General features: G+C 40.6%; 10 non-coding genes across 10 annotated transcripts; all 10 read right to left on the bottom strand.

Annotated features, from left to right (window-relative positions):
* Window positions 1–350: 350 nt before the first annotated feature.
* trnas-aga (transfer RNA serine (anticodon AGA)) lies at window positions 351–432 on the bottom strand. Its single transcript has one exon. It is a non-coding gene; the product is annotated as a tRNA-Ser (tRNA).
* Window positions 433–1684: 1252 nt separating this feature from the next.
* Window positions 1685–1766, bottom strand: trnas-aga (transfer RNA serine (anticodon AGA)). Its single transcript has one exon. It is a non-coding gene; the product is annotated as a tRNA-Ser (tRNA).
* Window positions 1767–4351: 2585 nt separating this feature from the next.
* On the bottom strand, window positions 4352–4433 carry trnas-aga (transfer RNA serine (anticodon AGA)). Its single transcript has one exon. It is a non-coding gene; the product is annotated as a tRNA-Ser (tRNA).
* Window positions 4434–5685: 1252 nt separating this feature from the next.
* On the bottom strand, window positions 5686–5767 carry trnas-aga (transfer RNA serine (anticodon AGA)). Its single transcript has one exon. It is a non-coding gene; the product is annotated as a tRNA-Ser (tRNA).
* Window positions 5768–7018: 1251 nt separating this feature from the next.
* On the bottom strand, window positions 7019–7100 carry trnas-aga (transfer RNA serine (anticodon AGA)). Its single transcript has one exon. It is a non-coding gene; the product is annotated as a tRNA-Ser (tRNA).
* Window positions 7101–8498: 1398 nt separating this feature from the next.
* trnas-aga (transfer RNA serine (anticodon AGA)) lies at window positions 8499–8580 on the bottom strand. The gene has a single exon. It is a non-coding gene; the product is annotated as a tRNA-Ser (tRNA).
* A 1429-nt stretch (window positions 8581–10009) lies between these two features.
* trnas-aga (transfer RNA serine (anticodon AGA)) lies at window positions 10010–10091 on the bottom strand. Its single transcript has one exon. It is a non-coding gene; the product is annotated as a tRNA-Ser (tRNA).
* A 1270-nt stretch (window positions 10092–11361) lies between these two features.
* Window positions 11362–11443, bottom strand: trnas-aga (transfer RNA serine (anticodon AGA)). The gene has a single exon. It is a non-coding gene; the product is annotated as a tRNA-Ser (tRNA).
* Window positions 11444–12884: 1441 nt separating this feature from the next.
* On the bottom strand, window positions 12885–12966 carry trnas-aga (transfer RNA serine (anticodon AGA)). Its single transcript has one exon. It is a non-coding gene; the product is annotated as a tRNA-Ser (tRNA).
* Window positions 12967–14233: 1267 nt separating this feature from the next.
* On the bottom strand, window positions 14234–14315 carry trnas-aga (transfer RNA serine (anticodon AGA)). The gene has a single exon. It is a non-coding gene; the product is annotated as a tRNA-Ser (tRNA).
* Window positions 14316–15088: the final 773 nt, after the last annotated feature.

Raw genomic sequence — 15088 nt, 5'->3', positions numbered from 1 at the left:
GTCTGGAGCTATCCGTCAGGGTAAGAGTGACAACAGGTTTCCACATGTCAAAATGGGGGAAATCTTAGCAAATGGCAGAATGGTTATTCATGAGAATCGTGTTGTTGTATTGTTGAGTGTATCATGGGATCTCACCTGAAATCTGTGGCTTGACTACAAACCTGTAACCTATGCTACTGTGGCCTATAGAGCTATAAGGATGGATAACCAGGTGTGTAAAGGTGTGAGGTGGGATCCTATCCCAAATGGACAACTAATCCCTATGTACTTGTGGAGATCTGAGAGGATATGATTGGTATAAGAAACACGACTAAACTTCAACCTCCGGAGGGGTCAAGAAAATTCAATTTCGTTGTCGGCAGGATTCGAACCTGCGCAGGAAGATCCTAATGGATTTCTAGTCCATCGCCTTAACCACTCGGCCACGACAACAGGCTTGTCAGCAGTGAATGGGCCACCAGGCATAGCCTACAGAAAGTGATAATTTTACAACTGAAAGACAATGCAGTAACTCATTAACTCATTATAATGCAATAAAATGAAATGTTCCCCTCATTCATTTGTTATTAAGTACAGCTGTTTTCTTATTTTCCTTGATCTTTGCCCAGCTCCAGAAGGTTTGCATTTGAGAGTGTTTATTATAAATTGTTATTTCATCATCTTATTATTACTGCTAAGCAGCATGACTCCTGAAAGGAACTAAACAATTGTCAGAAGTGGGATTTGAACCCACGCCTCCATGGGAGACTGCGACCTGAACGCAGCGCCTTAGACCGCTCGGCCATCCTGACTACAGCGCATTACCTGGGTATCGGGTTAAAGAGTATGGGGTAAAAGTAGAAATAGGCACAGCCTTCTAAAATCACCACAGAGACCAGTACATTTATGCACGATACCACGATACCGACTTGCACTTTCAATAGTAATTTGTTTTTATCAATGAAAAACTCCAGTCATTGATTTAACCTCAATATGGCCTTCAATGGAAAAGAGTAGTAAATCGTCATTGAATGAACGCTAAACTGGCCTCAGAATATGGCCATTCTGATGTAAATGATAAAATTCCTCAGATAAGACCGAAAAAGTGCATGGAAATATCAGCAATCATCAGGGTAAGAGTGACAACAGGTCCACATGGGGGAAATCTTAACAAATGGCTTAATGGGTATTTTCAACGCAATCGTGTTATTATTTATTTTTAGGGTTTAACAAGGTTTCTCACCAATGACTTTAGATGTGGCCAGTTCGATTACCCTGCAGACTTTAAGAGTGTCTTCAGAATATGGCCATTTTGACATGAATTTAAAAATGCCTCAGATAGGACCAAAAAAAGTGTCTGGAGCTATCCGTCAGGGTAAGAGTGACAACAGGTTTCCACATGTCAAAATGGGGGAAATCTTAGCAAATGGCAGAATGGTTATTCATGAGAATCGTGTTGTTGTATTGTTGAGTGTATCATGGGATCTCACCTGAAATCTGTGGCTTGACTACAAACCTGTAACCTATGCTACTGTGGCCTATAGAGCTATAAGGATGGATAACCAGGTGTGTAAAGGTGTGAGGTGGGATCCTATCCCAAATGGACAACTAATCCCTATGTACTTGTGGAGATCTGAGAGGATATGATTGGTATTAGAAACACGACTAAACTTCAACCTCCGGAGGGGTCAAGAAAATTCAATTTCGTTGTCGGCAGGATTCGAACCTGCGCAGGAAGATCCTAATGGATTTCTAGTCCATCGCCTTAACCACTCGGCCACGACAACAGGCTTGTCAGCAGTGAATGGGCCACCAGGCATAGCCTACAGAAAGTGATAATTTTACAACTGAAAGACAATGCAGTAACTCATTAACTCATTATAATGCAATAAAATGAAATGTTCCCCTCATTCATTTGTTATTAAGTACAGCTGTTTTCTTATTTTCCTTGATCTTTGCTCAGCTCCAGAAGGTTTGCATTTGAGAGTGTTTATTATAAATTGTTATTTCATCATCTTATTATTACTGCTAAGCAGCATGACTCCTGAGAGGAACTAAACAATTGTCAGAAGTGGGATTTGAACCCACGCCTCCATGGGAGACTGCGACCTGAACGCAGCGCCTTAGACCGCTCGGCCATCCTGACTACAGCACATTACCTGGGTATCGGGTTAAAGAGTATGGGGTAAAAGTAGAAATAGGCACAGCCTTCTAAAATCACCACAGAGACCAGTACATTTATGCACGATACCACGATACCGACTTGCACTTTCAATAGTAATTTGTTTTTATCAATGAAAAACTCCAGTCATTGATTTAACCTCAATATGGCCTTCAATGGAAAAGAGTAGTAAATCGTCATTGAATGAACGCTAAACTGGCCTCAGAATATGGCCATTCTGATGTAAATGATAAAATTCCTCAGATAAGACCGAAAAAGTGTATGGAAATATCAGCAATCATCAGGGTAAGAGTGACAACAGGTCCACATGGGGGAAATCTTAACAAATGGCTTAATGGGTATTTTCAACGCAATCGTGTTATTATTTATTTTTAGGGTTTAACAAGGTTTCTCACCAATGACTTTAGATGTGGCCAGTTCGATTACCCTGCAGACTTTAAGAGTGTCTTCAGAATATGGCCATTTTGACATGAATTTAAAAATGCCTCAGATAGGACCAAAAAAAAGTGTCTGGAGCTATCCGTCAGGGTAAGAGTGACAACAGGTTTCCACATGTCAAAATGGGGGAAATCTTAGCAAATGGCAGAATGGTTATTCATGAGAATCGTGTTGTTGTATTGTTGAGTGTATCATGGGATCTCACCTGAAATCTGTGGCTTGACTACAAACCTGTAACCTATGCTACTGTGGCCTATAGAGCTATAAGGATGGATAACCAGGTGTGTAAAGGTGTGAGGTGGGATCCTATCCCAAATGGACAACTAATCCCTATGTACTTGTGGAGATCTGAGAGAATATGATTGGTATAAGAAACACGACTAAACTTCAACCTCCGGAGGGGTCAAGAAAATTTATATTCGTTGTCTGCAGGATTCGAACCTGCGCAGGAAGATCCTAATGGATTTCTAGTCAATCGCCTTAACCACTCGGCCACGACAACAGGCTTGTCAGCAGTGAATGTGCCACCAGGCATAGCCTACAGAAGGTGATAATTTTACAACTGAAAGACAATGCAGTAACTCATTAACTCATTATAATGCAATAAAATGAAATGTTCCCCTCATTCATTTGTTATTAAGTACAGCTGTTTTCTTATTTTCCTTGATCTTTGCTCAGCTCCAGAAGGTTTGCATTTGAGAGTGTTTATTATAAATTGTTATTTCATCATCTTATTATTACTGCTAAGCAGCATGACTCCTGAGAGGAACTAAACAATTGTCAGAAGTGGGATTTGAACCCACGCCTCCATGGGAGACTGCGACCTGAACGCAGCGCCTTAGACCGCTCGGCCATCCTGACTACAGCACATTACCTGGGTATCGGGTTAAAGAGTATGGGGTAAAAGTAGAAATAGGCACAGCCTTCTAAAATCACCACAGAGACCAGTAAATTTATGCACGATACCGACTTGCACTTTCAATAGTAATTTGTTTTTATCAATGAAAAACTCCAGTCATTGATTTAACCTCAATATGGCCTTCAATGGAAAAGAGTAGTAAATCGTCATTGAATGAACGCTAAACTGGCCTCAGAATATGGCCATTCTGATGTAAATGATAAAATTCCTCAGATAAGACCGAAAAAGTGTATGGAAATATCAGCAATCATCAGGGTAAGAGTGACAACAGGTCCACATGGGGGAAATCTTAACAAATGGCTTAATGGGTATTTTCAACGCAATCGTGTTATTATTTATTTTTAGGGTTTAACAAGGTTTCTCACCAAATGACTTGACTTTAGATGTGGCCAGTTCGATTACCCTGCAGACTTTAAGAGTGTCTTCAGAATATGGCCATTTTGACATGAATTTAAAAATGCCTCAGATAGGACCAAAAAAAGTGTCTGGAGCTATCCGTCAGGGTAAGAGTGACAACAGGTTTCCACATGTCAAAATGGGGGAAATCTTAGCAAATGGCAGAATGGTTATTCATGAGAATCGTGTTGTTGTATTGTTGAGTGTATCATGGGATCTCACCTGAAATCTGTGGCTTGACTACAAACCTGTAACCTATGCTACTGTGGCCTATAGAGCTATAAGGATGGATAACCAGGTGTGTAAAGGTGTGAGGTGGGATCCTATCCCAAATGGACAACTAATCCCTATGTACTTGTGGAGATCTGAGAGGATATGATTGGTATAAGAAACACGACTAAACTTCAACCTCCGGAGGGGTCAAGAAAATTCAATTTCGTTGTCGGCAGGATTCGAACCTGCGCAGGAAGATCCTAATGGATTTCTAGTCCATCGCCTTAACCACTCGGCCACGACAACAGGCTTGTCAGCAGTGAATGGGCCACCAGGCATAGCCTACAGAAAGTGATAATTTTACAACTGAAAGACAATGCAGTAACTCATTAACTCATTATAATGCAATAAAATGAAATGTTCCCCTCATTCATTTGTTATTAAGTACAGCTGTTTTCTTATTTTCCTTGATCTTTGCTCAGCTCCAGAAGGTTTGCATTTGAGAGTGTTTATTATAAATTGTTATTTCATCATCTTATTATTACTGCTAAGCAGCATGACTCCTGAGAGGAACTAAACAATTGTCAGAAGTGGGATTTGAACCCACGCCTCCATGGGAGACTGCGACCTGAACGCAGCGCCTTAGACCGCTCGGCCATCCTGACTACAGCACATTACCTGGGTATCGGGTTAAAGAGTATGGGGTAAAAGTAGAAATAGGCACAGCCTTCTAAAATCACCACAGAGACCAGTACATTTATGCACGATACCACGATACCGACTTGCACTTTCAATAGTAATTTGTTTTTATCAATGAAAAACTCCAGTCATTGATTTAACCTCAATATGGCCTTCAATGGAAAAGAGTAGTAAATCGTCATTGAATGAACGCTAAACTGGCCTCAGAATATGGCCATTCTGATGTAAATGATAAAATTCCTCAGATAAGACCGAAAAAGTGTATGGAAATATCAGCAATCATCAGGGTAAGAGTGACAACAGGTCCACATGGGGGAAATCTTAACAAATGGCTTAATGGGTATTTTCAACGCAATCGTGTTATTATTTATTTTTAGGGTTTAACAAGGTTTCTCACCAATGACTTTAGATGTGGCCAGTTCGATTACCCTGCAGACTTTAAGAGTGTCTTCAGAATATGGCCATTTTGACATGAATTTAAAAATGCCTCAGATAGGACCAAAAAAAGTGTCTGGAGCTATCCGTCAGGGTAAGAGTGACAACAGGTTTCCACATGTCAAAATGGGGGAAATCTTAGCAAATGGCAGAATGGTTATTCATGAGAATCGTGTTGTTGTATTGTTGAGTGTATCATGGGATCTCACCTGAAATCTGTGGCTTGACTACAAACCTGTAACCTATGCTACTGTGGCCTATAGAGCTATAAGGATGGATAACCAGGTGTGTAAAGGTGTGAGGTGGGATCCTATCCCAAATGGACAACTAATCCCTATGTACTTGTGGAGATCTGAGAGGATATGATTGGTATTAGAAACACGACTAAACTTCAACCTCCGGAGGGGTCAAGAAAATTCAATTTCGTTGTCGGCAGGATTCGAACCTGCGCAGGAAGATCCTAATGGATTTCTAGTCCATCGCCTTAACCACTCGGCCACGACAACAGGCATGTCAGCAGTGAATGGGCCACCAGGCATAGCCTACAGAAAGTGATAATTTTACAACTGAAAGACAATGCAGTAACTCATTAACTCATTATAATGCAATAAAATGAAATGTTCCCCTCATTCATTTGTTATTAAGTACAGCTGTTTTCTTATTTTCCTTGATCTTTGCTCAGCTCCAGAAGGTTTACATTTGAGAGTGTTTATTATAAATTGTTATTTCATCATCTTATTATTACTGCTAAGCAGCATGACTCCTGAGAGGAACTAAACAATTGTCAGAAGTGGGATTTGAACCCACGCCTCCATGGGAGACTGCGACCTGAACGCAGCGCCTTAGACCGCTCGGCCATCCTGACTACAGCACATTACCTGGGTATCGGGTTAAAGAGTATGGGGTAAAAGTAGAAATAGGCACAGCCTTCTAAAATCACCACAGAGACCAGTACATTTATGCACGATACCACGATACCGACTTGCACTTTCAATAGTAATTTGTTTTTATCAATGAAAAACTCCAGTCATTGATTTAACCTCAATATGGCCTTCAATGGAAAAGAGTAGTAAATCGTCATTGAATGAACGCTAAACTGGCCTCAGAATATGGCCATTCTGATATAAATGATAAAATTCCTCAGATAAGACCGAAAAAGTGTATGGAAATATCAGCAATCATCAGGGTAAGAGTGACAACAGGTCCACATGGGGGAAATCTTAACAAATGGCTTAATGGGTATTTTCAACGCAATCGTGTTATTATTTATTTTGAGGGTTTAACAAGGTTTCTCACCAATGACTTTAGATGTGGCCAGTTCGATTACCCTGCAGACTTTAAGAGTGTCTTCAGAATATGGCCATTTTGACATGAATTTAAAAATGCCTCAGATAGGACCAAAAAAGTGTCTGGAGCTATCCGTCAGGGTAAGAGTCACAACAGGTTTCCACATGTGAAAATGGGGGAAATCTTAGCAAATGGCTTAATGGTTATTCATGAGAATCGTGTTGTTGTATTGTTGAGTGTATCATGGGATCTCACCTGAAATCTGTGGCTTGACTACAAACCTGTAACCTATGCTACTGTGGCCTATAGAGCTAGAAGGATGGATAACCAGGTGTGTAAAGGTGTGAGGTGGGATCCTGTCCCAAATGGACAACTAATCCCTATGTACTTGTGGAGATCTGAGAGGATATGATTGGTATAAGAAACACGACTAAACTTCAACCTCCGGAGGGGTCAAGAAAATTCAATTTCGTTGTCGGCAGGATTCGAACCTGCGCAGGAAGATCCTAATGGATTTCTAGTCCATCGCCTTAACCACTCGGCCACGACAACAGGCCTGTCAGCAGTGAATGGGCCACCAGGCATAGTCTACAGAAAGTGATAATTTTACAACTGAAAGACAATGAAGTAACTCAGTAACTCATTATAATGCAATAAAGTGAAATGTTCCCCTCATTCATTTGTTATTAAGTACAGCTGTTTTCTTATTTTCCTTGATCTTTGCTCAGCTCCAGAAGGTTTACATTTGAGAGTGTTTATTATAAATTGTTATTTCATCATCTTATTATTACTGCTAAGCAGCATGACTCCTGAGAGGCACTAAACAACTGTCAGAAGTGGGATTTGAACCCACGCCTCCATGGGAGACTGCGACCTGAACGCAGCGCCTTAGACCGCTCGGCCATCCTGACTACAGCACATTACCTGGGTATCGGGTTAAAGAGTATGGGGTAAAAGTAGAAATAGGCACAGCCTTCTAAAATCACCACAGAGACCAGTAAATTTATGCACGATACCGACTTGCACTTTCAATAGTCATTTGTTTTTATCAATGAAAAACTCCAGTCATTGATTTAACCTCAATATGGCCTTCAATGGAAAAGAGTAGTAAATCGTCATTGAATGAACGCTAAACTGGCCTCAGAATATGGCCATTCTGATATAAATGATAAAATTCCTCAGATAAGACCGAAAAAGTGTCTGTAAATATCAGCAATCATCAGGTAAGAGTGACAACAGGTCCACATGGCTGAAATCTTAACAAATGGCTTAATGGGTATTTTCAACACATCGTCATTGAATGAAATCTTAACTGATATAAATGGCTTAAGACCGAAAAAGTGTCTGTAAATATCAACAATCATCAGGGTAAGAGTGACAACAGGTCCACATGGCTGAAATCTTAACAAATGGCTTAATGGGTATTTTCAACGCAATCGTGTTATTATTTATTTTGAGGGTTTAACAAGGCAGTTCAACTGTGACCTGTGGCTTGACTTTAGATGTGGCCAGTTCGATTACCCTGCAGACTTTAAGAGTGTCTTCAGAATATGGCCATTTGACATGAATTTAAAAATGCCTCAGATAGGACCAAAAAAGTGTCTGGAGCTATCCGTCAGGGTAAGAGTGACAACAGGTTTCCACATGTGAAAATGGGGGAAATCTTAGCAAATGGCTTAATGGTTATTCATGAGAATCGTGTTGTTGTATTGTTGAGTGTATCATGGGATCTCACCTGAAATCTGTGGCTTGACTACAAACCTGTAACCTATGCTACTGTGGCCTATAGAGCTAGAAGGATGGATAACCAGGTGTGTAAAGGTGTGAGGTGGGATCCTGTCCCAAATGGACAACTAATCCCTATGTACTTGTGGAGATCTGAGAGGATATGATTGGTATAAGAAACACGACTAAACTTCAACCTCCGGAGGGGTCAAGAAAATTCAATTTCGTTGTCGGCAGGATTCGAACCTGCGCAGGAAGATCCTAATGGATTTCTAGTCCATCGCCTTAACCACTCGGCCACGACAACAGGCCTGTCAGCAGTGAATGGGCCACCAGGCATAGTCTACAGAAAGTGATAATTTTACAACTGAAAGACAATGAAGTAACTCATTAACTCATTATAATGCAATAAAATGAAATGTTCCCCTCATTCATTTGTTATTAAGTACAGCTGTTTTCTTATTTTCCTTGATCTTTGCTCAGCTCCAGAAGGTTTACATTTGAGAGTGTTTATTATAAATTGTTATTTCATCATCTTATTATTACTGCTAAGCAGCATGACTCCTGAGAGGCACTAAACAACTGTCAGAAGTGGGATTTGAACCCACGCCTCCATGGGAGACTGCGACCTGAACGCAGCGCCTTAGACCGCTCGGCCATCCTGACTACAGCACATTACCTGGGTATCGGGTTAAAGAGTATGGGGTAAAAGTAGAAATAGGCACAGCCTTCTAAAATCACCACAGAGACCAGTAAATTTATGCACGATACCGACTTGCACTTTCAATAGTCATTTGTTTTTATCAATGAAAAACTCCAGTCATTGATTTAACCTCAATATGGCCTTCAATGGAAAAGAGTAGTAAATCGTCATTGAATGAACGCTAAACTGGCCTCAGAATATGGCCATTCTGATATAAATGATAAAATTCCTCAGATAAGACCGAAAAAGTGTCTGTAATATCAGCAATCATCAGGGTAAGAGTGACAACAGGTCCACATGGCTGAAATCTTAACAAATGGCTTAATGGGTATTTTCAGCAATCATCATTGGTAAGCTAAACTGGCCTCAGAATATGGCCATTCTGATATAAATGATAAAATTTCTCAGATAAGACCGAAAAAGTGTCTGTAAATATCAACAATCATCAGGGTAAGAGTGACAACAGGTCCACATGGCTGAAATCTTAACAAATGGCTTAATGGGTATTTTCAACGCAATCGTGTTATTATTTATTTTGAGGGTTTAACAAGGCAGCTCAACTGTGACCTGTGGCTTGACTTTAGATGTGGCCAGTTCGATTACCCTGCAGACTTTAAGAGTGTCTTCAGAATATGGCCATTTGGACATGAATTTAAAAATGCCTCAGATAGGACCAAAAAAGTGTCTGGAGCTATCCGTCAGGGTAAGAGTGACAACAGGTTTCCACATGTCAAAATGGGGGAAATCTTAGCAAATGGCTTAATGGTTATTCATGAGAATCGTGTTGTTGTATTGTTGAGTGTATCATGGGATCTCACCTGAAATCTGTGGCTTGACTACAAACCTGTAACCTATGCTACTGTGGCCTATAGAGCTAGAAGGATGGATAACCAGGTGTGTAAAGGTGTGAGGTGGGATCCTGTCCCAAATGGACAACTAATCCCTATGTACTTGTGGAGATCTGAGAGGATATGATTGGTATAAGAAACACGACTAAACTTCAACCTCCGGAGGGGTCAAGAAAATTCAATTTCGTTGTCGGCAGGATTCGAACCTGCGCAGGAAGATCCTAATGGATTTCTAGTCCATCGCCTTAACCACTCGGCCACGACAACAGGCCTGTCAGCAGTGAATGGGCCACCAGGCATAGTCTACAGAAAGTGATAATTTTACAACTGAAAGACAATGAAGTAACTCATTAACTCATTATAATGCAATAAATGAAATGTTCCCCTCATTCATTTGTTATTAAGTACAGCTGTTTTCTTATTTTCCTTGATCTTTGCTCAGCTCCAGAAGGTTTACATTTGAGAGTGTTTATTATAAATTGTTATTTCATCATCTTATTATTACTGCTAAGCAGCATGACTCCTGAGAGGCACTAAACAACTGTCAGAAGTGGGATTTGAACCCACGCCTCCATGGGAGACTGCGACCTGAACGCAGCGCCTTAGACCGCTCGGCCATCCTGACTACAGCACATTACCTGGGTATCGGGTTAAAGAGTATGGGGTAAAAGTAGAAATAGGCACAGCCTTCTAAAATCACCACAGAGACCAGTAAATTTATGCACGATACCGACTTGCACTTTCAATAGTCATTTGTTTTTATCAATGAAAAACTCCAGTCATTGATTTAACCTCAATATGGCCTTCAATGGAAAAGAGTAGTAAATCGTCATTGAATGAACGCTAAACTGGCCTCAGAATATGGCCATTCTGATATAAATGATAAAATTCCTCAGATAAGAGTGACAAAAAAGTGTAACAAATGGCTTAAATATCAGCAATCATCAGGGTAAGAGTGACAACAGGTCCACATCAACAATCTGAAATCTTAACAAATGGCTTAATGGGTATTTTCAACGCAATCGTGTTATTATTTATTTTGAGGGTTTAACAAGGCAGCTCAACTGTGACCTGTGGCTTGACTTTAGATGTGGCCAGTTCGATTACCCTGCAGACTTTAAGAGTGTCTTCAGAATATGGCCATTTGGACATGAATTTAAAAATGCCTCAGATAGGACCAAAAAAGTGTCTGGAGCTATCCGTCAGGGTAAGAGTGACAACAGGTTTCCACATGTGAAAATGGGGGAAATCTTAGCAAATGGCTTAATGGTTATTCATGAGAATCGTGTTGTTGTATTGTTGAGTGTATCATGGGATCTCACCTGAAATCTGTGGCTTGACTACAAACCTGTAACCTATGCTACTGTGGCCTATAGAGCTAGAAGGATGGATAACCAGGTGTGTAAAGGTGTGAGGTGGGATCCTGTCCCAAATGGACAACTAATCCCTATGTACTTGTGGAGATCTGAGAGGATATGATTGGTATAAGAAACACGACTAAACTTCAACCTCCGGAGGGGTCAAGAAAATTCAATTTCGTTGTCGGCAGGATTCGAACCTGCGCAGGAAGATCCTAATGGATTTCTAGTCCATCGCCTTAACCACTCGGCCACGACAACAGGCCTGTCAGCAGTGAATGGGCCACCAGGCATAGTCTACAGAAAGTGATAATTTTACAACTGAAAGACAATGAAGTAACTCAGTAACTCATTATAATGCAATAAAGTGAAATGTTCCCCTCATTCATTTGTTATTAAGTACAGCTGTTTTCTTATTTTCCTTGATCTTTGCTCAGCTCCAGAAGGTTTACATTTGAGAGTGTTTATTATAAATTGTTATTTCATCATCTTATTATTACTGCTAAGCAGCATGACTCCTGAGAGGCACTAAACAACTGTCAGAAGTGGGATTTGAACCCACGCCTCCATGGGAGACTGCGACCTGAACGCAGCGCCTTAGACCGCTCGGCCATCCTGACTACAGCACATTACCTGGGTATCGGGTTAAAGAGTATGGGGTAAAAGTAGAAATAGGCACAGCCTTCTAAAATCACCACAGAGACCAGTAAATTTATGCACGATACCGACTTGCACTTTCAATAGTCATTTGTTTTTATCAATGAAAAACTCCAGTCATTGATTTAACCTCAATATGGCCTTCAACGGAAAAGAGTAGTAAATCGTCATTGAATGAACGCTAAACTGGCCTCAGAATATGGCCATTCTGATATAAATGATAAAATTCCTCAGATAAGACCGAAAAAGTGTCTGTAAGTATCAGCAATCATCAGGGTAAGAGTGACAACAGGTCCACATGGCTGAAATCTTAACAAATGGCTTAATGGGTATTTTCAACGCAATCGTGTAAATTCATTGAATGAACGCTAAACTGGCCTCAGAATATGGCCATTCTGATATAAATGATAAAATTTTCAGATAAGACCGAAAAAGTGTCTGTAAATATCAACAATCATCAGGGTAAGAGTGACAACAGGTCCACATGGCTGAAATCTTAACAAATGGCTTAATGGGTATTTTCAACGCAATCGTGTTATTATTTATTTTGAGGGTTTAACAAGGCAGCTCAACTGTGACCTGTGGCTTGACTTTAGATGTGGCCAGTTCGATTACCCTGCAGACTTTAAGAGTGTCTTCAGAATATGGCCATTTGGACATGAATTTAAAAATGCCTCAGATAGGACCAAAAAAGTGTCTGGAGCTATCCGTCAGGGTAAGAGTGACAACAGGTTTCCACATGTGAAAATGGGGGAAATCTTAGCAAATGGCTTAATGGTTATTCATGAGAATCGTGTTGTTGTATTGTTGAGTGTATCATGGGATCTCACCTGAAATCTGTGGCTTGACTACAAACCTGTAACCTATGCTACTGTGGCCTATAGAGCTAGAAGGATGGATAACCAGGTGTGTAAAGGTGTGAGGTGGGATCCTGTCCCAAATGGACAACTAATCCCTATGTACTTGTGGAGATCTGAGAGGATATGATTGGTATAAGAAACACGACGAAACTTCAACCTCCGGAGGGGTCAAGAAAATTCAATTTCGTTGTCGGCAGGATTCGAACCTGCGCAGGAAGATCCTAATGGATTTCTAGTCCATCGCCTTAACCACTCGGCCACGACAACAGGCCTGTCAGCAGTGAATGGGCCACCAGGCATAGTCTACAGAAAGTGATAATTTTACAACTGAAAGACAATGAAGTAACTCAGTAACTCATTATAATGCAATAAAGTGAAATGTTCCCCTCATTCATTTGTTATTAAGTACAGCTGTTTTCTTATTTTCCTTGATCTTTGCTCAGCTCCAGAAGGTTTACATTTGAGAGTGTTTATTATAAATTGTTATTTCATCATCTTATTATTACTGCTAAGCAGCATGACTCCTGAGAGGCACTAAACAACTGTCAGAAGTGGGATTTGAACCCACGCCTCCATGGGAGACTGCGACCTGAACGCAGCGCCTTAGACCGCTCGGCCATCCTGACTACAGCACATTACCTGGGTATCGGGTTAAAGAGTATGGGGTAAAAGTAGAAATAGGCACAGCCTTCTAAAATCACCACAGAGACCAGTAAATTTATGCACGATACCGACTTGCACTTTCAATAGTCATTTGTTTTTATCAATGAAAAACTCCAGTCATTGATTTAACCTCAATATGGCCTTCAACGGAAAAAAGAGTAGTAAATCAGTCATTGAATGAACGAAAAAGTGTCTAAACTGGCCTCAGAATATGGCCATTCTGATATAAATGATAAAATTCCTCAGATAAGACCGAAAAAGTGTCTGTAAGTATCAGCAATCATCAGGGTAAGAGTGACAACAGGTCCACATGGCTGAAATCTTAACAAATGGCTTAATGGGTATTTTCAACGCAATCGTGTTATTATTTATTTTGAGGGTTTAACAAGGCAGCTCAACTGTGACCTGTGGCTTGACTTTAGATGTGGCCAGTTCGATTACCCTGCAGACTTTAAGAGTGTCTTCAGAATATGGCCATTTGGACATGAATTTAAAAATGCCTCAGATAGGACCAAAAAAGTGTCTGGAGCTATCCGTCAGGGTAAGAGTGACAACAGGTTTCCACATGTGAAAATGGGGGAAATCTTAGCAAATGGCTTAATGGTTATTCATGAGAATCGTGTTGTTGTATTGTTGAGTGTATCATGGGATCTCACCTGAAATCTGTGGCTTGACTACAAACCTGTAACCTATGCTACTGTGGCCTATAGAGCTAGAAGGATGGATAACCAGGTGTGTAAAGGTGTGAGGTGGGATCCTGTCCCAAATGGACAACTAATCCCTATGTACTTGTGGAGATCTGAGAGGATATGATTGGTATAAGAAACACGACGAAACTTCAACCTCCGGAGGGGTCAAGAAAATTCAATTTCGTTGTCGGCAGGATTCGAACCTGCGCAGGAAGATCCTAATGGATTTCTAGTCCATCGCCTTAACCACTCGGCCACGACAACAGGCCTGTCAGCAGTGAATGGGCCACCAGGCATAGTCTACAGAAAGTGATAATTTTACAACTGAAAGACAATGAAGTAACTCAGTAACTCATTATAATGCAATAAAGTGAAATGTTCCCCTCATTCATTTGTTATTAAGTACAGCTGTTTTCTTATTTTCCTTGATCTTTGCTCAGCTCCAGAAGGTTTACATTTGAGAGTGTTTATTATAAATTGTTATTTCATCATCTTATTATTACTGCTAAGCAGCATGACTCCTGAGAGGCACTAAACAACTGTCAGAAGTGGGATTTGAACCCACGCCTCCATGGGAGACTGCGACCTGAACGCAGCGCCTTAGACCGCTCGGCCATCCTGACTACAGCACATTACCTGGGTATCGGGTTAAAGAGTATGGGGTAAAAGTAGAAATAGGCACAGCCTTCTAAAATCACCACAGAGACCAGTAAATTTATGCACGATACCGACTTGCACTTTCAATAGTCATTTGTTTTTATCAATGAAAAACTCCAGTCATTGATTTAACCTCAATATGGCCTTCAACGGAAAAGAGTAGTAAATCGTCATTGAATGAACGCTAAACTGGCCTCAGAATATGGCCATTCTGATATAAATGATAAAATTCCTCAGATAAGACCGAAAAAGTGTCTGTAAGTATCAGCAATCATCGTAAGAGTGACAACAGGTCCACATGGCTGAAATCTTAACAAATGGCTTCAATGGGATTTTCAACGCAATCGTGTAAATCGTCATTGAATGAACGCTAAACTGGC

The sequence above is a fragment of the Oncorhynchus nerka genome, unplaced genomic scaffold (assembly GCF_034236695.1).
Source record: "Oncorhynchus nerka isolate Pitt River unplaced genomic scaffold, Oner_Uvic_2.0 unplaced_scaffold_1163, whole genome shotgun sequence".
Taxonomy (NCBI): domain Eukaryota; kingdom Metazoa; phylum Chordata; class Actinopteri; order Salmoniformes; family Salmonidae; genus Oncorhynchus; species Oncorhynchus nerka.
Note: the sequence above shows the minus strand (reverse complement) of the source record. Positions and strands in the feature narration are given on the sequence as shown.